This window comes from Heliangelus exortis, chromosome 20 (genome assembly GCF_036169615.1).
Source record: "Heliangelus exortis chromosome 20, bHelExo1.hap1, whole genome shotgun sequence".
In the NCBI taxonomy this organism is placed as follows: Eukaryota; Metazoa; Chordata; class Aves; order Apodiformes; family Trochilidae; genus Heliangelus; species Heliangelus exortis.
This window is the reverse complement of record NC_092441.1, coordinates 8052979-8080970: the sequence shown is the minus strand read 5'-3', so window position 1 is coordinate 8080970 and position 27992 is coordinate 8052979. Positions and strand designations below refer to the sequence as shown.

The 27992-nt window shown below is 46.5% G+C and overlaps 2 protein-coding genes and 1 long non-coding RNA gene across 3 annotated transcripts in view; 2 read left to right on the top strand and 1 right to left on the bottom strand.

The window, feature by feature from the left end:
* EVPL (envoplakin) overlaps window positions 1–9145 on the top strand; it is a 345937-nt gene extending 336792 nt beyond the window's left edge. Inside the window, exon 23 of the transcript XR_011729801.1 lies at window positions 9134–9145. The gene's annotated coding sequence lies outside the window, so the exon portion shown is untranslated. The remainder of the gene's footprint in view (window positions 1–9133) is intronic.
* Window positions 1–27992, top strand: part of SHISA6 (shisa family member 6) — a 215286-nt gene that overhangs the window by 61199 nt on the left and 126095 nt on the right. The gene's annotated exons all lie outside the window — the stretch shown is intronic.
* On the bottom strand, window positions 4506–5508 carry LOC139805546 (uncharacterized). Its single transcript, XR_011729856.1, has 2 exons — window positions 4738–5508; window positions 4506–4617 (listed from the first exon to the last, which is right to left on the bottom strand). It is a non-coding gene; the product is annotated as an uncharacterized lncRNA (long non-coding RNA).

Sequence of the window (27992 nt, the reverse complement as noted above, 5' to 3'; positions counted from 1 at the left end):
GCAGGGGTTCATCCTGTAAGAACACCAAGGATCAGAAATACCCCCAGTTTGTTCTGGTTTGGTGTGACCCCAGTGAAAAATAGGAGGCTCCAAGTGAGGGGAGTGAAAACTCATCCTCAGCTGCATGGGCAGAGATGGGGTCACCACTGAAAAGTCAATTTGCTGTGGCACATTTGCAGAAGACATGAGGTGGGTGCTTCCCTGGGGACTTCGGGCTCTGGTCAGGACACACAGCTTTGACACTGTGCTTAGTGACACCTCATCCTTTTTCCTTGGGGTTTCTTGACTTGCTTTGCAGCTGAAAGTCCTGGCTGAGACTCAGCCAGCCTATGGGCTGTCCAACTTTGTTCTGTCCCCAAAAATAGGCAGGAGAGTCAGCCTCCTGAGTGCTTGTAGCTGCTGCATGGGCACTGCACAAGCAAACCACAGCCCTTGCGTGGTTGAGCTGACCCCATCCTCAGCTCTCACTGGGTCATTGCTGCTCCTGTGGCCTGGCAGGGAGGTGTTTGGTGTCCTGCAGGCTCCAGATCATCAGCAGTGGGCTGAGCCTCAGCCAGTGCAGGGCTGGCACAAGGCAGTGAGCAAAGAGGTCTGAGCAGCAGGAGAGAAATGTATGACCCACCCTCCAGGGCCATTCAGGACTGCAGCCCAAAGGGACACCTGCATTTGAACCCACAAAGCCACAGCATTGGATCTGGTGTCACCCACACTGTTTATCTCCCTCTCAAATGTCCAGGCCCTCTGTAGTCTCTTGTTGCCTACTGCCTACTGCCTACTGCCAAGCAAATCTCTTACTGGGGGCATGGTGCCCACACTGTGGCTCTTCCCTGCCCGTCCCTGCCCTCTGAAAGCAAAGCAGAGTGACACAGGTCCTGTCAGCAGCTTGGCAGATCCCAGCTTCCTGGTGTGCAGTACCCAATGTCAAATATCAGAAATACACCACAGGATCTGGAATGGTTTGGAAAAGACTTTAAAGCTCATCCAGTCCCAACCCCCCTGCCATGGGCAGGGACACCTCCCACAGCCCAGGTTGCTCCAAGCTCCATCCAACCTGGGCTGGAACACTGCCAGGGATGGGGCAGCCACAGCTTCTCTGGGCATCTTGGACCAGAGAATAGCACCCTCATAATAAAATTTTCTCTCTAAGATCTCATCGGTTCTGACTTGACTTTTAGTCAGTGATAGAAAAAAGGTTGTGCAAAATGATTGTGTCTTATGTACCATTGGCTTCTTCTGTCCCTGGTGAGGTCTCTGGGCTCCTCTGCAGCCTCTCACAGTCAGGGCAGACAGATGAATGGTGGCACTTTTTGTTCTCCATTTACAGAGCTTCAAGTTCAAGTGCATCGTGTGAAGATCTTTCCTTTCCTATTTCCTTGCCATTCCTTCCGTCATCAAACAAACCTTCTGGAAGTTCTGGAGCTTCAGGTCTCATGTCTCCAGGTCCCTAAGTGACAGGGCAGCCCTTTGAAATGCTTCACATGCAGGCAGCAGCAAGACTGAGCCTGGTAGCATTTGAGGGGTACAGGACAGCCATGGGGACAGCACAGGGACAGAATGTCCAGGGCCTCCCTCTCACATCCCCCTTGACCTGTCAGGAGGAGAGCTCTTTCTCCCCATCTGCTCCTGCTCCTTGCAAAGCTTTCACCCCTGAGATATGAAGCACTGGAGTGACCCCTCAAGCAGCCAGATGAGAGAATTCAAGTGGGTTGGAAGCAACCCCAGCTCAGTGTGTGTCCCCTGGGCTGCTGTGCTGGCAGAAGGACAGGAATGGCAGGGAGCAAGCTGCAAAGGGCAGGGGAAGGATGATAGGACTGGTTCAGCAGCATTGCTCCTTAAAACAAGCATGAAACCCCAGCATGAGTTGAAGCCTGCTCTGTAGAGGTCACAACACAGTGCACTACGGTTGGAAAGCACAGCATTATAGAAAGACTGTCCCAGATTTGTAGCTGGCATCACATTCGTGTTAGGAAGTTGAAGAGCTGCAGCAACCGAGCAGCATTTCTCTTGCTCGTATTGATCCTGCCACAGTCGTTGGGTTTTTTTGTGTGTGTGTCTTTATGGATTCTCAGGCAGTTTAATGTAGGCTTGCTAGAGAAAAAAAAAAAGACAGCAGCATCACTGGTTGCTATGTGCAAGCAGAGGAGCCAGGGGTGCTGGGGAGCCAGAAGGCTCCAGAGACCCAAGGAAGGGGGCTCAGGGCACTGCTGCTGCCAGGACACTCCCAGCCTGAGATTTCTCTATCTGCTTGTGTCAGCTTCAGGAACTCTCCCAAAAGCTTTCTCCAAAGACACCCTCACTCCTTTTCTGGTACAGAGAGGGAGGACCAAAACACAGTCCAGCTGCTTGTCCTACAAATGGGATTTCCAAAGCCATGCTCTCAGCTGGCTCCATGGAAGCAGAGGTCTCAGGAGTTGCACGGTTAGCATTTTTTTTTTTTTTTTTTTTTTTTTTTTTTTTTTTTTTTTCTGTTTTTTCCTTAAGGAAGATGACAGTATAAATGTCACTGCAGGCAGATTTTTTCTTAACTCCCAGGATTTTAACATGCTTGTACTTCTACACCCCCCCACACCTTCAGCCAGCCACTGATAGAACACTGGGGCTGCTTGTAGATTTACAAACCATATGCTGCTAAGTTGCTTTCACCACTCAGTTGGAGGAAAGTTCAGAAGAAACCCAAGCTTTTGCCTTGCATCTCTGTAACACAGAGCTGAGCTCCTTAATGGGCTCCTCTGGTGTCGAGGAGCTGCAAATGCTCAAGACATCAACACCTACAAAAGGTTGGAGGAAACAGCAGATAATGTGTCCCATCATCACCCCTGATGCTGAGGATTTTTCCCTCAACAAAGCATACCCTTCACTTTCTAACTATGAGATGAGGATGAGGCCAGTGCCAACATTTGTGACTTGTGAACAGCCCAGGCCAGGTAGTAAAAAGGGCAGAGAGGGTCCAGCTTTGAAGATGAAGGGGAAAGCCATTTTACAGGGTCCTGCCACCGTTGTGCTGCTTTGAACCATGAGGGTGAGAGGAAGAGGACAAACTGGATGGGACTGGGAGCTGCAGGATTTGTTTTAGTTGGAATTTTGTTTTTTCTTTTCTTTTTGTCACCAGGGAAACAGAAGTAGAAATGACAAATGCATTCAATTTGTCAACATTTTCCACAGATATTTTTGGTCTTCTGGTGAAAAAACAAAGCATACATATTTCTTTAGTTTAGAACTATCTGAATACCTTTCCAAAATGAGTGTGGGAATGCTGCCAGGGGGGTGAAGGCAAGGAGGGATTCCTGAGAAGATGTCCCTTGTCACTTTGGACCACTTGGTTGTTCTCCATCTCATGAGCTGTCATTGCCTCTCCTTGGGCAGAGCCACCAACATGTGTCACTCACTGCAGCCTTTGTCTCCTGGAGGTGCCATCTGGCAGGACACCCTGACCCAGGGAGGGATCAGGGGACACCTGAGCTGCAGCTCAGAACTCCACTGCAGCCAAACTCATTTAAACCCCTTGTGTCTCCAGTGCAATTTCGTTTGGTAACAAAGAGTCTTATTCCCATCTAGGGAACAGGTGCCTTTGTGGGCAAAAAAGGGTTTGCTGAAATAATATGTTTTTCTATATATTTTTAAAGAGGTAAAATACAGGCTTTCCTCCCTGTAAAGTGCTCTCAGGACAGTCTTTTGAATTGTAAAGTTAATCTGGAAAAAATTGTAGGAAGTGAATTGAGGAGCTACAACCTGCTAGGACTTCCCTTAGCTAAGACCCACGTCTCTGGAGATTATGTTTTGCAGGACTGAATACGTCCTGCTGAGACTTATATGCAAGTTTTTCATGGAGAGAAAAGCTCTTTGATTATCCTGTTGCTATTTGTCAAATGAAAGGACCATGTAAAAAAAAAAAAAAAAAAAATCCTTTTCAGCCTTCAGAATTACTATGCTTTCCCTCTGCTTTTGATGTCTGAGAAGGAAATAGCCCTGTGAAGCAACTTGATTTCTTTTGAGCTATTAACAAATCTTTCGGGGTCCCAGGGTGACATAACAGGTCTGGGCTGACTCATTCCCTCTAAGAGTGTCTCCTTCCAGCCAGAAATAGCTCCTATGTGCAGCCGTAAAAAACGTGAATCAATTCATGTCTTCTATTAACCAGAAATGCAGATAAATCCCCTCAATCAGAGGAACAGAAATTACTAGTTCCCTTTCCTTCTCCCTCCCTGCTTTCTTTGTATCTGGCTGCTTCTTGAATAGATCTTTTCTGGATGTTGACTCCAGCTTCACATGGCTATTTTTGCAGCTGAGCCTCAGACATTCTGGGTTCAAGAAAGATATGTCAAGAAGATACTGGATCACACTCTAGGAGATCATTAGCTTGCTGGGAGAATTTAAAAATTATCTTGGCACCAAGTTAAATAGGAGCGTAGGCTGGACTGGGAGAATGAGGCTGAGGTAATGGCTTCACATGGAGTATGTGGGTGTGTAGTACATGGGGAACTCAATGAAAATGCATCCTATGCACATACGTTAGTGGTATTTATTTTAAAGAACGTGGCACACTGCTCCTGGCTTCACTGTGCCTACAGCCTCCTCCCTTGCTGTGCTCTGATCAGTAGGATCCCAGCACGTAGTTCCCTGGAATTGAAGCAAGAAGAGAGTTTCATTCCCTCCCCCCCCGTCCCAGTGCCCATCCCATTTTCCATCCCACTCCCTGTCCCACTCCCCATCCTGCTCCCCACATCCCACTGCTGGCACCCGTGGTCACTCAGCTCCAGAGATGTTTCCTTCCCTCTGGGCTTCAGGTCAGTGCCCAGCTCCTGGTGAATCTCGAGCTTGTGGGACGCAATGGTGCATTTTGCCTGTTCCTGTCTGCATCTTCTAACTTGTAAAAACCTGAAAGAGACAATAGTTGGGATCCACCTTTCCATCGCAGCCTCTTTTGCAGTTTTCAGACATCAATGAGCATTAACAAGGGTGTTTCAGCATCCATTCTTCTGCCTAAGCTGGGTACCAACTTTTGGCAATACACACAGCTAAGGCTTAGTCCCAAAACCTGCTTGCTGCTATTTTTAAAGGGGGAAAAAAATACCTTTTCTAAAGAATCTCTACGTGAAAATAGGTACATGAGTCAGAGCACACATTGAGAAGCAGGCAGGGAAGGCATTAAATAACAGGATTCATTCAGCTAAAGCATCTCATTTTCTCTGAAAGAGAAAGATTAGTTAAAACAGAAGAGTGATTATCTAGGAAAGTACAAAGGGAATCTGAATTTGCTGGTTTCCTCACTCAGTGAGTACAGGGAGTCTGAATTTCATTATGCACTAACCTGAAGGGTTTCAATAGCCCCCAGGGTGGAAGCAGAACTACAGCAATTTATGAATGCCTGGGAAAATATCTCCCTGCACCATCACTTCATTTTAACCTGCTTTCCAGGAGAGTGGCTCAAGAGGGAGCAGCAGAGGAAGCTCTACCCAGGGTTCTTTCTGGGAGCATCTGGAAAAAAAACAGTGCAATCTCTAAAGAGTGGCTCAGTGGTAGGATTTTAAATCAAATGCAAACAAACTCCACAGCACTGTGCACACACACACACACCAAAACCCAACCAACCAAAAAAAAAAAACCAAAAATGAAAACCAAAAATTCAAACCTGGTAATTACTAACAATTTGCTTTGCTTGAATGGGTTGGATTTTCCTCTGATTTTTTTTCCTTCAAACTTGAAATTTAGTCTGGTACATCTTTAAATGATGGATATGAATTTCTTGAAGTTTAGGCTTCATTTCTTATCTGCCCATGCTAAAGATGTTGCTGTCGCCTCTGATCTGTGCTGGCATTCAATGGAAAAATCAGCTGCTTTCTTTTTCTTTTTTTTCTCAAATGTGTGAACTTTGGGGACTCTGTGATACTGTGTAACTGAGAGGTAGGTGGAAGAAAGGACGGGAAAGCAAGCTGCTACTACTAAAAAATAATATATTATTCTGGCATCTAACTTCCCTGCACTTTGGTGGATCTGGAAATTCCATGTAGTTATCCAAAAGCTTGTTGCACTGCTCCCACTTATAGGCAGGGAGACAGACACAGAGAGGTAAAGGTATTTACACAGAGTTGTGGGTACACAGTGATAGCAAACACCAACTGATCCCTCAAGCTGCCAGGGCAGTGCATGTGCAACATTCTCTCCTTTGATTTCATCCCTCAGTTTGTCAAAGCAAGAATTGCAGCCAGCTGCATCCTTTTTTACTTATGAGCCTCAGAACTATCTTCAAAGAAAAATATTACTCATTGCTGCTATTGTTTTCATCCTCATCGTTAGTATCATTAGTATTATTAACATTGCTATGAACATCATCATTAACTTCGTTATTATCATTATTATCAAAAGGAGGAGGCTGTTTCTTCTGGTTAGGGCAGGTGGTGAGTTGTTAGTTGAGAAAGTGACATTTGGTTTGACAAGGCTCTGTTCTTTGCGAAAGAAACAATTAATAGTCATACTTGTGTTTAGTCAGTAGATCTGGATAACATCCACTTCATGTGTCAACAGAGTTTGCTAATAAGTGTTCCATGGCTCCGCCAACTCTGCTGAAAAGGGAGAGGGAGAACAGCAAGGTGCAGGGAACAGTCAGATGGAATACCAGGATTTGAGAAAGGGATGAACAGTTGTCCTGGCAGCGGTCATCTGGTAAGTCTGATTTAATCCTCAGGACATGCTTCATTATTGCAAGCAGGAGGCATGAACAGCAGTGGGCATGAAAGCAGATTTTAGAGTTAAAATAGTGGAATTTTTATGTTTGTAGAGAAGGTACATAGAGGATAAAGAAAGATCTTCAGAAAACCCAACTGCACCCATCTGAGGTCTGCTCTGCAGGTAGAGTGGGAGAGCTGTGGCACAAAGGGGTGCAGATGAAGGGGTTCCCTCCCTTGGGGTGAAGAGCATCTGTAAAAAGCCATCAGTCCTTTGAAGCTCAGCCCAGACCAAACCATGGGGGACAGGATCAGCCCCACTCTGTCTTGGTTTCAGTTGAATGTTTCTGAATATTCCAGTCTCACAAAGTCCTTCACACAATTAATTCAAATTGTCTTGGGGACAAGTGCTGACTGGGCAAGAGCAAAAGCTGGGCAAAAGACTGCCACCAGCAGCTCACAATACCCTGCAGCATTTCAGCTAACAGGAGCTGTAGAAGGGTGCTAAAAAAGGCCAATATTTGCTCCCCACTCTTCTCACTCTTCTATTAACCACCCCATGCCTTCATGGCATCCACACTAAAAGCTGAGAGAAAAAAATTTGGCTTTGGTTTCATGAATGGGGTAAAGACTCAACAAGTTCCTTTCCTCATCACTCTGAAGGATCCTGTCAAATCTTGATTTCTTTTTCCTTGAGGAGCTTTCTCTAGTGTCTGGACAGTGTCCTTTGCCAGGGGAAGAGAGAGGCAAGGTCCTGCCACAGGACCCTGTGGGCAGAGTTTGGCTTGGAGCCATTGTCCTCACAGCTGCAGGACTCCAAGGGGGCCTGAAATGTTTGGTTCAGCTGCAGAAGCTCCTAAAGCATCTCTGCCTTCATGCCCTGTGGTGAGGCATGAAATGGGCAACTGGTGACACCCGAGTCAAGTGTGGATTTAGTAGTGCTGGCACAGAGAAGGCTGCAGCTCGGACACTTTGCCCAAGCATCTTCAGCTTAGAAGGTGCAGCAGAAGCCTGGGCAGAAAGCAGGAAAGTGGTGGGGTTTGTGCTCTCCATGTGCTATCTTGTCACATGGGCAGGAGCTGGGAAAACAGATTGCAACAACTGCTCTCTATCAGCAGCACTTCTGCAGATGCCACCAACAAAGTCTTACTCACTCCTGTGCTGGAGGGGAAAATTCAGTGGAAACTGCACTCGAGACAATTCTACAAAGCCTTCATCTGATCCCAGGTGAGACAACCTCGGGCATCTTCAGTGGCAGCATTGGAGAGATGCAGTCCTGGAGAAAACATCTTGTGTCTTATCCAGAGAGGGTGGCAGAAAAACACAGCAGTGCTGATAGGAATCAGAGACCCCTCTTCATCTTACATATTTTTGCAGATCTCAAGAGCTCAAGCTACACTTCTAAAAGCTTTGAGGAAAACCACAGCCTCCAGAATGCCTGGAGACATAATCAGGGCCACTGAAGGGCAAAGGAAATGTCAATAGGGCTCAGACCATCTGTCTTCCATCTGTCTGATCCCTGCTCAGAAGTACTCCCATTTTGTGGAGAAGACAACCAGCTCGTCAGTGACCACAGCACAGGCCCTACGGTTCACAGCATAAAAAAAAAAAAAAGGTTGAACATCACTGATACAATTACAGAGCTGAAAGTACAGCAACAGCTTACAAATTGTAGTGAGCCTCTCATTAGTGTGCTTGAATGATGACTGTATGTATGAGTGGGGCTTATTTAACAATAAATGTCATCTTTACATAACATATAGGATGATACAGGCAAATGTAACCAGGAAGTACATTAAATAAGGAAAGAAAAATTTGGGTTGAAAAACAGGAAAGTAAAGAATTGCTGGTGCGTGCTGTAGGCAAAATCAGTGTGGAAGCACTGAGAAAGATTTCTGTTGTTAGATCCCAGTGGTATCACTGGCAGGCAGGATGTTTAAATCCCCCAGATGCCAGGGAATTACCAACCTTTAAGCTAAATTGATACCAACTGTATTATTGGGGTTGCCTTATTTTACTATTGTGCAGTACTCATGTTGTAAGTGTGGGATTTGCTTTCAAGAATAAATACTGTGTGAGTGCAAAATCCCCTGTATGAACTATCACTTCTCACAGGAGAACAAAGCTGATCCATCCTGGGGGCTGCCATGGGCTCTTATCCCAACACTCTTCTCAACATCCCCAATCCATTGTCTCAGCACAACAAACTGGATGGATAACTCATGCCAGGTCACCCATTAGGCAAACCAGTCAGAAAGGCTCCCAACAAAATTACCAGTGATTGAGCAGCTACTCCAGCTAATAAACCACTGGAGTGGTTGTGTAGTTACAGCATGTTCCAACAGCAGCTTCACCTCATTATGGAATTGATTTATTACCAGTTGCTGCAGACCAAAGGGACTAAAAAAGCCACGTCCAGATGGGATTGTCAGAGCACCTCTGTGAGCAGCTAGAGGAGGGATGAGTCTGAGCTGAGGACCTGCAGCAGCAACCACAGATGATGCCCCAGCTCCAGCTGGAGATATTGCTGTCCTCCTCCTCCACAGGGGGTTGGCTAATTGGCACGAAGGAGAGCTAAAGATGACATTAACACTGCTGAGAGATGGGTAACAAAGATATTTCACTTCATAGATTTCTCAGCTCAGTGTCACTTAGCTACGTGACTGCCTACAAAGCTGGCCAGGTGAAAATCAAGCCTGAGCCATCCAGGAATTGCAATCAGCTGTGTTGGGCTCACGGCATCACAGGGCAGGAGCCACATGTTCAGTGAGATCTGTGAGCAAACTCCATGGTTACCTGTGGTTGGGTGTGTGGGTTTTTTGGATGTGTGGGCCAGGTGATGCCATGGAGGAGGAAGAGTAGCTGTGCACAGAGCAGTGTCCTCTGGGTGAGATGGGTGTCCTAAGGGCTTCCAACCCTTTTTGCTCCCATGCAGCCAGCATCAAAAAATGAAAGAAAAAAAAGAAACCCCTTACCCATCCCCACTCCCATGCCTATGCTTCAGTGCCTGAGCCACATGAATTCAAGTGGTGGATCCCCCCACTTTGGAAAGTTTTGTCTCAGCTCAACAGGGTGCTGAGACATCTCATAGAAAAAAAATATTAGAAGGGTTGGACCAGATGATCCTTCAGGTCCCTTCCAACCTTGCTTTCTCTGATACTCTGAATTCAGCAGTTCAGCTCACCAGAGACAGCTTTGGAAAATGCAGGTGTGAAAGGCCACAAATGCTCTGTGGCACCCCCTGTGGTGCCTTTGTTTTGGATTGACAGATGCCACCCAGCTGAGGGGACACACAGAGGGGAATCACAGCACTGCTCAAGTAACCAGCACATCCCTGGAGCTGACTGGGGCCTGACAGATGGGGCTGGAAAAACTCCATTATCTGGGCTTGAAAAATGTCAAATACCTGGGTTTAAAGACAATAAATACAGTCAATTTAAAGCACTCAAATTCATGAGACATTAGGGAGCTGAAACTACAAAGTGCACAGGACTGCATTCTCAGAGCACTGTTGAAAATTTCACTAGGTACCTTTTAGTTAATCAGGAGCTGTCAAAATTTGACTTTAATTGCATTCAGTGTCTAAAGTAACATTATTTCTGTTAATATCCTCATTCAAAGCAAGCAGTAAGATGACAGCCAGGTTAGTCTGAATACCAGGATGCTTGGAGGACACTGCTGGGTGAGGGTAAGGAAACTTGGCATGTCTTTTCCCTTCTACTTGGAGAAGATGCTGAATTTGGGCTATATAATTAGGCATCTCATTTGATGCCCACTGCCATCTTCACTGACAATTTAAGTAGAGGTGAGAAGCAGCAGCCTAAGTGGCTTCCTCCTTTTTTTATTTAAATATTTTTTTCCATTCTTTCATGCAGTCACCAGCACGGACATTACTACCAAGTTTTCTCAAAAAGAAAAGAACTGCCAAATTGAAATCTTACAACTGCAATTAACTGATTAAAAAATCCTAGAGAAGCCTGGAGCCTCTGAATAGGGGAGGCCTATCTTCATCTGAGGACTTTCCTGTTAAATCTTCCCTTACATGACTGATCTCACACAAAGAACAGAACCCAGTTTATCTTTCCACTGCCTTTCCATCCTTCGAGGATGGGGAAACCTTTGTACCACCTTTCTTGTGCAACAAAACACTTATCCCCAGATGGCAAAGCAATCCTGTTTGAGATCTGACATCCAAATATCCTCTGTGGTAGAGCCAGCTCACTGCAGGAGCCCAGCAAGACCCAAGCTCTGGCTGGATAAGCATAGGAACAGGCAATGAAATGCAGCAGGTAGTGCTTGGAAGCAATTGTTGGAGGTTTTAAGTGCAAAGGAGATAGATCAGCAAGGTTCAGCAGACCTGGGTGAATGGTGGGCTGCCAATGATCAGCTTGGGAACTCAGCTGTAACTGGTTCCTGACAACTACATTTGAATCTGGGGTGTCCACAAAGGGACCTTGATGTGCATCTTGTCAGCAGCCAGGTTCTCTTTCTTGTCAGGGTGTATCTTCAGGGTTTATCTGGTGTTATATGGACATTGAGGGGCTGGAGTGTGTCCAGAGAAGGGAATGGAGCTGGGGAAGGGGCTGGACCAGAAGTCTGCCCAGGAGCAGCTGAGGGAGCTGGGGGTGTTGATCCTGGAGCAGAGGAGGCTGAGGGGAGACCTTGTGGCTCTCTGTAACCCCCTGAGAGGAGGTTGGAGCCAGGGGGGTTGGGCTCTGCTCCCAAGGAACAAGGGATGGGACAAGAGGAAACAGGCTCAGGTTGTGCCAGGGGAGGTTTAGGTTGGAGATTGGGAATGATTTCTTCACCCAAAGGATTGTCAGTCCCTGGCTCAGGCTGCCCAGGGCAGGGGTGGAGTTCTCATCCCTGGAGGCATCTAAAAGCCACAGAGATGTGGTGACTGGGAGTGTGTTTTAGTGGTGAATTTGGCAATGTTAGGTTTATGGTTGGACTCAATGATTTTGAAGTGTCTTTTCCAACCTAAATGATCTGATGTTTCTCAGCTTTTAAAAGCAGCCAGCATCAGACACATGCAGTCTGTGGTGTGAAACCAGGCAAAGGTGCACAGTGCCTTGAGCAGGTTAATTCTTTTCACCCCAAAATCAACGACAGAACGAAGCTAACTCCGAGATGGGCTCATTTATATGTACATATTCTGACTGAGGTTTCACATGACTGCACACACAGCTCTGGTCTCATCCTGGGCACAAGACAGATGCTATTTCTGATTGGGTTCCTGCTCAGTATTTCAGCAAGGTCTCCAGGTACTTGTGGTGCCTGGCATGCTTTACTGTTGGCTCTCCAAGGTTTGCACTGAACACAGAAACATAATTTTCCTCATGGTCTTTTCTGTGATGCTTGGAGTATATAAATTAATTCATAATTATATTTACTGTTTTTCCACACCACTTTTAGGAGAAGGGGAGTTGTCTTTATTACAACCAGGTAGCCACACTCAGATTAAAGCCAAAGTTGTCAATATAGCAAATTTACTAACACCAAATTACTGACTTTCATCCTTAATGTTTTCTCATGTCTTTACCAGCAAAGTTCCCTACACCACCTTCTTCCTTTATGTTGTCAAGTGTTCTGTTTCGTGCACAAAATTCTTCTTGCATCATTTTAAGGCACTTCCTGGGTCCAGAGTTGCATCCTCGTTCCCTTTCACTGTGTTTATGGGAGCAGAATGGGTTTTGCAGCTCTGCTCCTGGAATTTCAGCTCTGCTTGGAGTCTAGCAACTAGCCCTAAATTTGGCATCTTGACCTGACAACTTGGTTGCAACCTCACTGAGGTTCTTTGATTTGGCTTCCGAGTGAAATTTGAAGATAATAAACAATCTGAAATATATCTTTCCCTTCCTGTAGGATGTCATTGATCCTGCTATGGCAATCAGCAGTTATGGGAGTGTTAGATTCACAGTGTATCTCTGAGGAATTAGGTCTAAACCTCATTCCATTGGTCTCCTAGGTAGTTGTTCTCACAAGGCACTGCCATCATCTGTAGGGCCCTGGCAGTACCAGCAGACAGATGCACTGAGCATGCAGCTCCATTAAAATTTGGGAACATGAGGTTCAGCTCTGGATTTCTGCATTGCTCTGTGGAGATCTTTACTTCTTTAAGACCTTTACTTCTTTATGCCAATCTCTGGTTTCCTTCTGGCATGTCTGCAGGTGCCGTTCTCACTGCTCCTCAGCACCTATGGCTTTGCTTCAATCTGCTATTTCCCAGCCCTCCTTCTGTTCTCAGTGTTTTTTGTTTTGGGTCCCGGGTACTTCTCATAATCCCATCCTCCAATGTATGGTGTAGTGAAATGAGGCAACCAGGTGCCACTAATTACCAGGCAGTGGGCATGAGCTTGTGTTAAGCCCACCTGTGCCTGATTAAGGTGGGCCCCACTTGCACATGAGCACGACTGGGGGGGCCAATAAAAGGTGAGCTTCCAAACACAGGCTCAGCTCATTCCTGAGCAAGCCAGGGGAGAGGTTGGTTGAATCTGGAGCAGTAGCACTGAGCCAGGCTGTGACCAGTCCTGAGGGCAGCCACCTCAGGGCCCTGTCTGTGCACTTCTGCTGGAACACCTGTGGGACCTTGGAGCGCCGTGCCCTAGGAAAGGTTCGTCTTGCAACAGTATGTGAATATTGCATCACCCTAATGAGCTTTATCCTGTTTATCTTCCCATCTTAAAGTTATTTCTTGCCTCTCTCTGCCTTAGTTCTACTTTTCCCACCCTGCCTCTTGTGCCATTAGCACCCAACTCCTGCTCTTGGCTCTTGCTTTCCACCCTTTCATCTTGCTTTTCCTCTTACCCTTGGTTCCAACCTTCTAAATTGTGTCTCACCCCTCCTAGGTACCTTTTTTCCTCCTTCTTTGTGGATAACTTCAATTGTTCAATCTTTGCATGTTGGTTGCAAGAAAGGCAACAGTGGGCATGGAGAGCCCAGGACAGGCAGAGCTTCTGGTGGCACTGACCTGGGAGACAATCTCCTCCTTAGTGTCCACATCCCTGTCCCAGAGCAAGCTCAGGCCATACAAAGGACACTGGCAGTGACCACCTGGTCAGCATGGAGGAGTTTGAAGGAGGCAGAGCATCCTAAGGAGGATGCTATAGGGAATACAGCTACAGGCAATACATTTTAAGGAATTTTATTAAGCCATTTTGCATTGCACGTTTTAGATGTTTATAACTTTTGCAGTTTGGGATAATGAAAAGGAGCAGTGAACAAGACACCTTGCCACCCCAAATGTTCTACCACACCTCAAAATTCTGCTTCAAAACGAATCAGTGAAGTTATTAAAATACAGGCAAATCCTTTCCTTGCTGTCCCTTACTTGGGAAAGGATCAAACATTTTTTTTTCCTCCTGAAAATTAAAAGGAAAAAAAAAAATCAATCTTGAGAGATACATCTAGCCTGAAAAGGTTCAGCTATATTAGTTCCATTTTTCAAGTCATTATCACCTAGGAACAGGTTTTCACAATGAAAGGTGCTAGACAAACTTATATTTAGGCCTTGGTATTTAAAGTGACCACAATGGTTACTGAAATCTTCTCTTCAAGAATTCCCACCCAGCACACAGGGAAGCACAGGGCTGGTGCAATGTTTTCTCACAGGTACTTTGTGCCATGGGTTGAATTCTGCACTGCAGCATTGCTCAGCCCAATTCATTGCTTGCAGTAAATGTCACTGCACTTCTACCTAAATAGATATTAACACTTATTAGTTGCATGGATTTCTTGTAAAGAGCAGGGACTTGTGAAACACCTTGCAGATGTAACTCGGGAGGGCTGGTGAACTTTGTAAACTCTCTGTATGTCTGGATGGTTCATTCATTTTTGGGGTTACTATCATCCAAAACCATTTAATACCATGACTTGGAAACTGAAATAAAAAAAAACTGAGTGTGAACACTAGCCCAGTGTGGGCTGCAAGGAAAAGCTGAAAATTTTTGGTGACCCTCAGACATGGGCTGGGACCCAAGCCCAGAGCTGGGCTGTGGGTGACTGTACCTGAAGGGGCTACAGGAAGGCTGGAGAAGGACTGTGTGCAAGGCCCTGGAGGGATAGAACAAGAGGCAATGGGTTTAGAGGAGATTGAGATTGGATGAAAGGAAAAAGTTCTGTCCCATGAGGGCAGTGGAACAATGGCACAGGGTGCCCATGGTTGAGGCCTCATCCCTGGAGATGTTCAACGTGAGGCTTGAGGAGGCTCTGAGCAGCCTGATCTGGGTGAGGGTGTCCCTGATACTGCAGGGGTTGGACTGGGTGACCTTGAGAGGTCCCTTCCAACCCAAATTATTCTGTGATTCTATGTGACAAGGATGTTAAGCCAGAAAAACAAAATATAACTTGTGGTAAAGCTTGTCTAATTTATCCTGGGGGATAAATATGGTGTGGCTGTGGGAATGTTGTGTGTTGCAGGTCAGGCAGACATCTCCCTGATGGAGCTGGGGGGGGGGAGGAGGACAGGAGGGCTGACTGGGTGGGTGTTTTGGCAGCATAAACCTGCCAGCAGCTTTTGGTTTCATGTGGTCAGTGCTGTGACTTGGGCAGTGTACCTGGGTATGGCTGTCCTCATCTCCCATTTGTCATCTTATTTGACAATTTTCTTTTTGGTTGGCAGAGACAAGCTAATTAAACCTGAATTCTTTTCGAAGCCATGCATCAAAATGCTGTCCTTGGAGCCAGCTCTGCTCCCTGAGGGTTTGCGTGCTTGAGATACTGCTCTGGTAGTCTGAATCAAGATCTCATCAGAGACAATAAGACGCTAAAGATGGTTCTTAAGAGCTCAGTTTAAGCTCCTGTCAGGGAATCTGTCTACTGACATGACTAATACATTCTCCATTTCCAAAGACATCATTCAATTTAGTCCCAAAGTTACCCTTGGTCCATACTAATTTGGGGTCAACCTAATTCAGCATTTAGGAAAACCGTCTTTATGCCAAAATGATAGGATTGCAAAGGAGGTTGACAGTAATGAACAATCCCCTTAGAAAACATCTATTATCCACAAGTACACATGTGCATGCACACAGACACAAGACAAACACAATTTTCTGAATAAAAATACAAAGCCAGAAAACATGGGCAAGAAAACTACTGAATGTTCTGAATTAAAAAAAAAAAAAAAAAATCCGCTTTTTACTGAAAATATAATTTGCATGAAAAATAGGTAGCTTTCATGCAAGTCAGTTTTCTTTTAGAGAGAAACATGCCTATGTGTAGTTTCCCCTGTATCATAAATTATTTGATTTCCCAAGATACCAGTCACACCCATCATAAGCTCTTAGTTTACCCCAGTTCTTCTCTTTTTGAGCAACCGAGGAGGAAAGGGACAATCAGAAATAACCAGCAGAGCTTCAGGAAGTTGAACTGCTAATGGTCCTCAGAGAAATGCTATGAATCTTTGAGGCATTGCTGTTAAAGTCAGAGTTCACCTGAGGCAGGAACAGGCAAGGGGAAAGGAGTGAGGGAAATCTCTGCTGTGTACTCCCCTCTCCATCTGCCCCACAGGAAGTGCAGTGAGTGTGTTTCTCTGGGTAAAAATGATTGGAAATTTGAGCCCCTGAAAATAAGCCCTTTAAAGAAATCTTCAGGTCCTGACTATGCTAGCTTTATGCTCAGTGTCTAGGGAGGTTTGTACAGGGGAAGCTGCTAGTGAGAGGTACTTTCCAGTCCAGTCTGGGAGGACTCCATCCATGTGCAACATTTTGGATGCTGCTCCATCAGTCACATCCCTCTGGTGACAGTGACGTGGGCAGTGAAGCACCTTCAGGTTCTTGCTGAGGAGACAGTTCTACCTCCAGCCACTCCCATTTTATCCAGTGGAGGGCAAGTGTTAAAGGAAGATTTTGGAGGGTCTGGTGTGAAGAAGCAAGTGCCATGTCCCCACCCTCATGCAGCTGACTGAATGCACCTTACTGATGTCTCTTGCAAAGACAGTGAAGAGTTCCAAGCCAGCTTGAGAGTGCTGTGAGTGACTGGGTTTAGTCTTGAGGATCACTCCCATGGCCTCCAGTCTTACAAAAGAACCTCTTTTTTAGCTAAAAATTCTAAACAAACTGAACGTGTGTAAAGCCATGGCCGGCTGTGTGTGTACAGGGGGATATTCCTGCCTGGCACTTCTTTGGTTTCAGTACTTCAGACTTCCCATCACTGTGTTGGTGACATCTGCCAGCACAGGAGCTAAAAGGTGATTGCCATCACTAGAGGGTGAACAAGAAAGCAGCTCTGAACCAGGTCTGCTGCCTCTGCCAGCAGTGGGGTGCAGTGCCCACTGCCTTCTGCACAATGGACAGAAATTGCAGCTAAGGGTTCCCAGATTGGGAGGAGAGTCTGTGCACTCAGAGCACCTTTCCTGCAGCCCCTTGGCAGTGAAAGCTGGGGAGGGACTTTGGACAAGGGCAGGGAGGGATAGGGTAAGGGGGAAGAGATTCAAACTGAAAGAGGAGACAGTGAGATGAGATTGTAGGAAGAAATTCTTTGGTGTGAGGGTGCTGAGCCCCTGTCCCAGGTTGCCCAGAGAAGCTGTGGCTGCCCCATCCCTGGCAGTGTTCCAGCCCAGGTTGGATGGGGCTTGGAGCAACCTGGGCTGGTGGGAGGTGTCCCTGCCCATGGCAGGGGGTGAGATTGGATGAGCTTTAAAGTCCTTTACAACCCAAACCAGCCTGGGATTCAGTGATCCCTTCTGCTGGTGGTCTCAGGCGAGGCCAGGCCAGGCAGGTGATGAGGGGATGGCACCCAGCACTGCGGAGAGGGCTGTTATCAATCAGGGGCTTTTGAGGAGTGGCACACTCTTCTGCTGGCTGTCTGAGGTGAGGCCAAGCAGGTGATGAGGGTGCAACACCCAGCACTGTGCAGAGGGGTATTGTCAGGGGCTTTCGAGGAGCGGCACACCCTTCTGCTGGCCTTCTCAGGTGAGGCCAAGCAGGTGATGAGGGGGTGGTAGCAAGCACTGGGGAGAGGGCTATTATCAATCAGGGGCTTTCGAGTGGCACACCCTTCTGCTGGAAGGGTAGGTCCTGTCTGACCAACCTGATCTCCTTTTATGATCAGGTGACCCGTCTCATGGGTGCGGGGAAGGCTGTGGATGTGGTCTACCTGGACTTCAGCAAGGCCTTTGACACCGTCTTGCACGGCATACTCCTGAAAAAGCTGTCAGCCCACAGCTTGGACAGGGGCATCTGTGCTGGGTTAGGAACTGGCTGGAGGGCCGGGCCCAGAGAGTGGTGCTGAACGGGGCTGATTCAGTTGGCAGCCAGTTACCAGTGGTGTCCCCCAGGGATCAGTGTTGGGTCCAGTTCTGTTTAATATCTTTATAGAGTATTTAGATGAGGGGATTGAGTCCATCATCAGCAAATTTGCAGATGACACTAAGCTGGGGGGGAGTGTGGATCAGCTGGAGGGCAGGAGGGCTCTGCAGAGGGACCTGGACAGACTGGAGAGTTGGGCTGATCCCAATGGGATGAGGTTCAACATGGCCGGGTCATGCACTTTGGCCACAACAACCCCATGCAGTGCTACAGGCTGGGGACACAGTGGCTGGAGAGCAGCCAGACAGAGAGGGAGCTGGGAGTCTGGATTGCCAGGAAGCTGAAGAGGAGCCAGCAGTGTGCCCAGGTGGCCAAGAAGGCCAATGGCATCCTGGGCTGGCTCAGGAACAGCGTGGCCAGCAGGTCCAGGGAAGGGATTCTGCCCCTGTGCTCAGCCCTGGGGAGACCACAGCTTGAGTCCTGTGTCCAGTTCTGGGCCCCTCAGCTCAGGAAGGAGATTGAGGTGCTGGAGCAGGTCCAGAGAAGAGCAAGAAGGCTGTGAAGGGATCCAGCACAAGTCCTGTGAGGAAGGGCTGAGGGAGCTGGGGATGTTCAGGCTGGAGAAGAGGAGGCTCAGGGGAGACCTCATCACTCTCTCCAACTCCCTGAAAGGAGGTTGGAGCCAGGGGGGGGTTGGGCTCTTTTCCCAGGCAACTCTCAGCAAGACAAGAGGGCACAAGAGGTCTCAAGTTGTGCCAGGGGAGGTTTAGGTTGGATATTAGAATTTCTTTATGGAGAGGGTGATCAGACATTGGAATGGGCTGCCCAGGGAAGGGGTGGATTCTCCATCCCTGGAGATATTTCAAAAGAGCCTGGATGTGGCACTGAGTGCCATGGGCTGGGAACCGTGGCGGTAATGGATCAAGGGTTGGACTTGATGATCTCAGAGGTCCCTTCCAACCCAGCCAATTCTATGATTCTGTGACCTGGTGCCACCTTTATGCTTTGGAGACAGTGTTCAACAGAAACCAGAGAGCAGGATTACTGACTGCTTCTCTAAAGACAACTTCATTTGTCATTATTGTGACTGTTGGCCAATGGAACCTCAGCAGGATCTACAGAACCCAAGTAAGGCCTGGACTTCGTTGTGTTAGTGTTGCATGACTGCAGCTGCTCCCCAAGGTGCTCAAAATGTCAATGGAGATGACAGGGAGTGTTATTGCAGCCAATTTAAACATGGTGATGTGAAGCCCTGAGAGTATAAATTGCCAGAAAGATAGGCATGGAGTTGAAGTTCAGAAACACCTCTTAGGATGGAATGAATCATCCTTGAAATTCTCTTCACTAAACCCAAAGAATCTGAAATTACTACTTTAGATGGGGCTCTTTATGGTCAGAGAGGTAACTTAGGTAGAGAAGTTGTCCCCAGATGGCCTGTTTCAGTCACCCACTCCTCTTTTCCAAACTCATACATCTGACCCCATCTCCAGGTTCCTATCTTCCCACCCAGAACTGTAACACAAAACCCTCCAACTTCCTTCTGAGAAACAAACTGCACGGAGGAGGAACCTCCACAACCATCAGCTCTTCCTCAGGGCTCCTCTCACGTGGATGATGTGACCTGTTACATTTGGGCACGTTCCCTTCCTGAACTAATCCCATGGCTATAATTATTGTTATTACCATGTTACCCATATTACTTCTTGGTCCATCGTATCATTTTCATCTTATTATTATGCTATTTATGTTTTGGACATTATTCAGATAATAAAGCCAGCTGCTCTGACTTGCTTCAGAGCTTCATTGTGCTGGATGCTGTAGTGTCCCCTGTGAAAAGTCAGTCCTCACCCTGAAGCATTTAAAAAGCTAATTAGAGAGGACATACCAGCATTATCTTCATCTATCAGAAGCTTCAGTAGCAAGCCCCCATCTCTCCAGGATGCTCAAGGTCACTCTACTGGGCTTCCTGAAGAATTGGTCGAACTCCCAATATTCTCAGTGCTGGTGCCAACACCATCTCCTCCCAGCTCTGGAAGCTCTGGAAACAACCTAATTGCAGTGTAGCTTTTCTAATTCTTCCTGAACCACACACAGAGACCCATGCAGATATTTACCCTGTCTCACTTTATTCTTTACCCCCTACACAGTCTCCCTGAGAGATGTGTTCATTCGTACAATCAGAGGATCCCAGACTGGTTTGGGTTGGGAGGGACCTTAAAGCTCATCCAGTCCCATCCTCCTGCCATGGGCAGGGACACCTCCCACCAGCCCAGGTTGCTCCAAGCCCCATCCAACCTGGGCTGGAACACTGCCAGGGATGGGGCAGCCACAGCTTCAACAGTCACAAGTTACCAACTTCAGAGAAAATAATTTTTTCCTAGTGTCTAACCTAAATCTTCCCTCTTCAAGTGTGAAACCATTGCCCCTTGTCCTCTTGTTACAGATCTGTGCAAAAAATCTTACCCCAGCTTTCTTGTAGGTCCCCATCAATCATAAAGTTTTTGCATAAAAATAATTTTAAAAAACTATTTTAATTTTTTAAAATTATTTGTGTTATTTAAAAACTGATTTTTTTCCACATGAAACTTTTTTTTTTAAAAAATCCTAAGCTGTAAACAAATGTCCTAAACTTCTGCTGCAGAAGGAGGGCTGCTCCTGGCATTCCTGTTTCTGGGAAGTACCTGGGCACCGCAGTGCAGGAGTGACACAAGCACAGGGATGCCATGGACACCCCATCCCCAGAGGGATCTCAGGGGGTGCAGGCTCCCTCCAGGCTGTGCTCCCCTTGGTTGGGCAGAGGAGCAGCAGCAAGGGCAGCCATGGCCCTGCTTCCTTTCACCTTCCCAGCAGAGCCACCCTCATCCAGAGGGGCTTTCAAATTGGTTGGAAATTGGCTGTTTTGCCGAGACACAGCTCTCTGCCTCATCTCTCTGCATGTTCATTGAATAACTCAAATGTGGTTAAAACCCCAGAATTAGAGCCTCCATTTATTTTGCTGTTTCCCATCTTTTCCAAAAGGGGAATGTTTAAAATGATGGATGAGCCCACGGTGTTCATTTATGGCTCCGGCAAAGCTTTCCCCGTGACTGGAAAACAGTGGGGACGTTGGCAATCGATAAGGCTCCTCCAAACAGCCCTGTCCCCACTTTCATTAGGAGCTTGTCACAAAGTTATTTCAAACCCTTGCTCCAGTAAATTGGCTGCGAGCAGCAACAGCTCAGGCTGTGCCTGCCTGATGCTCAGCTCTGGGGAGTAAAGTTCCAGAAAGGATTTGTTTCACCTCAATATTAAATTCTGCCATGCAATAAGGCTGCTAAAACACTGTCTGGGAGAGAGCTGTGATTCCCTCCTGCAGGTACCACATGCAAACAGCCACTGAGTGGCTTTGCAATGTTGATAGTGGGTGGAGAGCTGTAAGAAAGGGTCTGGCAGATGTGGTGTCACTCCCAGAGTACTTTTGGGGACAAATGTTTCTCATCTGGTAATGCTGATGTTCCAGTACATAACTGGTGGGAGATCCTCTTAACATCAGTTCTAATTTTTTCCTGCTGAATTCAACAATACCATTGCCACTGGGTTTATTAAGTTAGTTAGGCTGAATTTTTTTTAAAATACCATCTAATTCTCAAGCTAAACCCTTTTGGAGGAAATCCAGCATTTTGGAGTGGCTGTTTGCATTCTAATAAAACATAGAAGGAATTATTGTTCCCTGAAATCCATATATATTCTCAAAATCTGCCACTTCCTATTAGAATGCTGTAGAAGCCCTGAAAGAATAATGACATTTTTCTACAAAAGGTTAAGCAAAAAAGCATGAATGGAAAATTTTAGCTTTGACAGAATAGAAACAGAAAGTTTTAAGTTTTAAAAACCATCCAGATATTTAAGGCTTTTTGAACAAGCTTGAAATGTTTTGTGAAACACATCTGGTAGGTAAAGACTGAAACACACTTTTTCAATTTCAAGGCAAAGTAACCTTTTCAAAATACCCTGTGAGTGTTTTAAAAATGGAAACCCACTGTCTCTGAAGCACAGCTCCTTCAAAACCAAAATCTGAAAACATTTTGTGGGCCTGCAGCTCCAAAGGCTGATAGCAACATGCTGAGAGCAGCTGCCAGGATGCTCTCCTGGGTACCCATCTGTAGGCACCATTGATGAAACCCTGGGAGGACTCCAACCATGTCCCTACAGACCAGTTTTCTTCTCAAATGGGACTTATTTGCTCCTAGGTCATGTGTAGATGGACAGTCATAACCACCACTCATGAGATGTTTCTTCATATGTTCATTCTTCTGCCTTGGCAGTGGGAGATTATTTCCCTTCTAAGCAGTTGCTGGGGTAACAGTGAATATCCTTCATCTGGATTTTCTTTGCTATTACATCTTGCAGATTTCTAAGCTGCTTCTCCTGAGGAGGGTATTTTGTGTAATCTTACCGACAGCACTTCAAAATTCATTGTCATGTATTTCAAGGGAAAAAAAAAACCCACAACATTTTGGGGGGGTTTGATAAGAAGGCAGGAAACAGACTGTCCCTTGCTTTTGCTTTGCAGTCAGAGGAAGAAGATTCATTCCTTCTGCCCCAGGACAATCCAAATCTGAACTGATAAAAGCTGCAGTGGCTCTTCTGTGTGAAAGATCCAATTTTTCTTATGCAGGGAAAACGTGTGTCTGAATTGCAGGGATTGTACTGGGAAATCTGCTGCTTGCTCTGGGGAACCTGGGGATTTTTCACGTCCCATGCAAGTGTTTCAAGTCAGCTAGGTCAGGATTCACACACAGTTTTTCTTCTGCTTTCTCATTGAGCATCCTTTCCAGAGGAGCAGTTTATTTAATTCTAGTCCTTCCTTTAGATGCAGGTCTGGCACAGGCGACTGCCCCCCCTTTAGGTCTTATGTTACTGGGAAAAGGCACAAAAAGGAGACTGGAGCTTGTTGGTGGGTGATGCTGATCAACCTCCTTCCCATTAACTGCATCCTTGCCAAGGACTGGAGAGGAGGAGCAGGCAAGGTGATGATATTTCCCCGTTGTACAGCTTCTCAAAAGCCTTTGTCTTGCTGAAGTTTGAGACCTGACTTGTGGTGGCACACAAGCGACTGTGGTGGATCAAATTACCAAGAGTGAAAACTACTTCCCCTAAAATTTGGGGGAAATTTGCCATTACTCCAGCTGTGCTCCCAAGTAGTCTGGCAGATTCTTCTGGAGAGATTGTAGAGAATGTGGACCACGTGGTGGAGCAATCTTAACACGAGAAGTCAGGGCATGCCCAAGAAATATTTGCTGCTTCACATTTTCCCCTTGTTTCGCCACTGACACTTGAGGGAGGGAGGGGAGGAGGGAAGTCATCTCAATTAACCTCAGCCAGCCAGCCAGGAGTCACCTGACCTCTTCAATAGACACTGAGAGAAAGCCACTTAAAAGGTCTAAAAATCACAGAAAGTATTGAGAGATTTCTCTCTGCTCCAAACAAAAGAGTGCAGGCAAAAAGGTGAGTGCAGACATCGAGCTTATGCGTGGTTTAAATCAGAGGCTGAAATCATCTCCGTGCTGGTAACCAGAATAACATGGTTGTGATTAGCCTCTGATTTCATCCCTGGTTAGTCAGGACTCTTGGCTCCACTTTGCAGGAGTTTCAGGGCACAAACATGGCAGCAGCCATGCAATAAATGCCTCTTTGTGTCCCAGAGCCACCCACCTGCTGTAAAAGTCAAAGGAGGGGTGGTAGGATTGGCTCTGCTACAGCATTTCCCAGCTGTACAGTGGAGCCCCAGAGCCAAACCTGAAGGCAAAAAATGGTTCTAGAAGTAGACCTGGCACCCATGGAGGGGCCTTGAGGCTCTGGCACTACCTATCACCATGAGGTCTGATAGAGAAAAAATAGAGATCTGGCACAGAAAAAAAATGCTGACACAGCAAAATACTCAGGGTTCTCATTTTTGAAGCCATTCTGTAGAAGAGACCTGCCCTGGGTTTATGAAGCAGAACTGCCATTGAATTCATCTTTACCCCTCCACGTGGTTTTACAGGACAAGTGACAGGACCAGTGGGTATGGTGCTATAGATAATTTTTTTTTTTTTTTTTTTGGGGGGGTGATGGTTGGACCCAGTGATCTTAGAGGTCTTTGCCAACCGCAAAAATTCCAGGGTTCTGTGATTCCCTGGATCTGTTGTGATTACTGATGGAAACACAGAGTGAAGCAAAGGTTCCTCATCCAAACCTGCAAAAGGAGCTGATGTGCTCAGATCTTAATGACTTGAGGAGCAGGCACCTCAAATGCTCAGTGGTTCAAGCAATGTCTCTGTCTTTTACACCATTCATTCTCTGCACTTTGTGGCAGATTTTGCTCCAGGACAGAGCAAATGACACATGGGTCACAGAGCTGGATGACACATGGGTCTTAAGCCCTACAGAAGCTTCTTCAATAAGTCCAGGAGAGGACACAGCTGTGATCTCCTTGGATCTGCTTTGTCCACAGATGGGAGCAGCCAGGTTCTGCATCAATAGCAGGGACCATTCAGGAACCCACCAGCAGCACTGCATCTGTCCACACCTTCCCTTCCAGTTTCTCATCTTTCACATAAGGGTGAATGCCTCAGTGAAAGTGCCCCAGATCCAAGCTAGTCATGTGGCTCAGGCTTTATTTGCTGTTATTGCTGCTTTCAAGTGGAAAATTGATATAATAGCAGTCCTCTCTCCACACACAGCAGTCTGTACATTTGTACAGTGTTCTTTGAGGATGATCAGCACCCACTGGCATAGAAAAGTGACAGATGCTGTCTGCAAATAATGAGCTGAAGCAGTTGCCTTTGGAAGGGAACTTAAGCAAAGTCCCTTTGAGTTTGAAAAGCCAGTGAAGTCCCCACGTGGTCTCAGAAGCTGCTCGTAAGCCTCTGCTGGAAAAGGCATATTCTGCTAGCTCATATGGCATAATTTTTTTTAACTCATTTTTTCTCTCATGAAGACTTTTCTGGAGAGAGGAAATGATTGGTTACTTATATCCTGAGCTTGGTTTACTGTGGACAAGAATGAAGAGAGTTTATAGCTTCTGTTCTCTCCTCTAGGGCTCCCTATGGCCTCTGGACAGGTGACAGTGATGAGGTGTGGCTGTGTGAGGCAAAATTATCATAGAATCATCATGGTTGGAAAGAACCTTCAAGATCATCGATCCCCTGTTCCAGGGGAGGTTTAAGTTGGATGTCAGGAAGCATTTTCTGATGGAGAGGATGCTCAGGCATTGGGATGGAGTGCCCAGGGGAGTGGTGGGGTCCCCATCCCTGGAGGTGTTTCAGGAAAGGCTGATGTGGCACTGGGTGCCATGGGCTGCCCAGGGTGGTGGGGTCAGGTCATAGGCTGGACTGGATGAGCTCAGAGGTCCTTTCCAGCCTCAGTGATTCTGGGATGAAGTGTATCACATGCCTTTGTTCCTTACTTCTCATAAAAAAAACCATTCTTACCCATCTAGGCCTGTGAGGAGTCTCACACTTGTGAGATTGATAGAAGCCTACTGGGATGTTTCCTCCTGAGCCTTTGATCCTCTCTCCTCCCCTTGTGCTTTTATCCAATGCAGACACAGCCAGGTGCCAGGGACAGCTTTTCCACCCCTAGCAGTATCAGGAGTTCAGACTCCTCCCATTACCTCACAGTGCTACAAGAAGAAAGTACAAATCATTGAAAATGAAGGACTCAAAGCTTCCTAACCAGATATTCCTATACTTTTTAGTGGACTAGAGGCAGTTTTTCTTTAATTATGCAAATCTTATTTCTAATGCAATATGTACAATTCAGATTTTTAGAGTCTGTGATTTTTGCCATAGTTCTGAATCCTGATAATAAAATAAGGCTTACTGCTCTGAAAGCCTTAGCTCTTGAAGTCTTGGAAAGAGAGATCATCCAGTATTTGTTACTTTCCACATTCATGCAGATGACTGGAACTCCAAAAGGATACCAAATGCATGGGGCTTCCTTACTGAAAAAACACTCCCCCCATCACTCTCATTAGGGGCCTTAGAGTCTATAGGAATTGGTTTGTTTCCAGCATGACCTGTTCTCTTGGGCTCCTCTAGTGCTGGAAACCCATCCAAATCCAAAGTAGGACACTGTAATTCAGCACACATTATAGCTGGTATGAATAATAGAAGTTGTGCTGCACAGCACTTTAAATCAACAGAAAAAGGGACCCAGATAATAAGACACCAACTATTAAGACATCAGGAGGTAGAGTGAAGGCACAGCCTCAATCTTAATTTTGTTTCAAAAGAATACTTTCCAAAACTTTATTTGTCATTTCTCCCAGGATTCATTTTACTTTCCTTTTACTTTTTCATAGAATCATAGAATGGTTTGGGTTGGGAGGGACCTTAAAGCTCACCCAGTGCCAACCCCCAGCCATGGTCAGGGACACCTCCCACCAGCCCAGGTTGCTCCAAGCCCCATCCAACCTGGGCTGGAACACTGCCAGGGATGGGGCAGCCACAGCTTCCCTAGGAAAAGGTCCTTTTCTCTCTGTATGCTCTTTTTTTTGCACATCTGTAGATGAAAAGCATACTTGGTCTAATTTAGAAATGTGCAACATTATGGCAAATTAATCTTAATAATTATTTCTGTATTCTATAGATGAAACATAAAAGAAAGGTAACCAAAAGACAGGGTCCTGTAGTCTCTTAGAATAATGATTCCCTGTGGACCGCAGCTTGGTCACAGGGATCCCCACACATGTCCTGGTCCTGAGCACTGAGACTTCTGTGCAGAGAAGCCAGGGAGGGATGACACTAACAGAGGACAGAGCTGCTCTCCTGCCTGGGCTCCTCCTGACTGCCCTGCACCCCCTGAATCCCCCCAGGCTGCTGCAGAACAGAGCTGCAGCCCTCAGCCCCCAGCAAACCTGAGCTCTGCTGACAGAATGTTCAATTCACTTGAGTTCTGATGCCTTTAAAATCTTACAGCTCTGGACCTGAATGCTGAACATTCAGCAGTTCCTTCAGGGTTTGTTTTGGTTTTTGGTTTTTTATTGTTTTGGTTTGGTTTGGGGTTTTTTTGCTTGTTTGTTTGTTTGACTGTTGTTGTTTTGCTGGTGATTTGAGCTGTAGGGTTGTGGTTTTTTTAGCTCTGTGCTGTTCAATGAAGTGTAATCTGTGAGATGGGAAACCCTGGCACTGAAGGGATAATCATTTTGTGACAGGAAAGGACAAGAAGGTTGCAGAGCATAGAAAATAAAAAATCCCCATCCCTCAAGCAGCACACCAGGGAGGATTCCTTTGCTGCCTAAGCTGGCAGGTGGGTGGGTGTTTGTCTGGGGTAGGCAGCTGGGATGGTTAATGGGGAAAATCCAGCACCTCTGAGAAAAAAATTCATCTTTTCCTGGGTCCAGATGGGTTAAGGTGGAAACACAGCCTCAGACACTGCAGATAGAGCTGTGAGTGCTGAGGACTTTGCAAATCAATCTGTAGGTGCCAAAAGCTGAAAAACAAGTGACCATGTGGTACAGGGTGAGGAATTGTCTGACATCTCATAGAAACCCTGGTGCAGAGGCAGGCTCCAGGTCTTCAAAACAGCTCCTTAAGCACCACCCTGCAATCACTGCATCAATTGTTTTCCTACTTCAAACTTTCACCACAAATGAAGACATCTTCTGGGCACAGCTCACCCCAAGCACCAAGAGTGTTCTATAAAAGGTTATTACGTGCTCGTGGAACTCAAACCTGCTTTCCACAGCATCTTCATAGAGTTCTCACAACCTGGACATGCAGGTCACACGTTTCTATGAAATCAGATGAGAACAGGATTAGGCTGATCCAGGAAGCTGTTTAACCCTTACTCGGGCAATAGAGAAGAGTGAAAGCTCCAGGGAGGTTCTGGAGGGCAGCAGGATGTGGGTAACAAGCTACAAGGCATCCTTACAGGTCCAAGGGGCAGGGATGGACCCTGTAGGGCATTTCATATCTGCAGATGGAGAGTCAAGGGAGCAGCTGGAGGAGTCCATGAAGCCCTAAAAAAAGGGCACTGAGGACAGTGCAGGGGACAAGGACTTAGCCACAGCCTGAGGCATGGACAAACAGATACCCTGCCTTGTCTTGTTTTATTT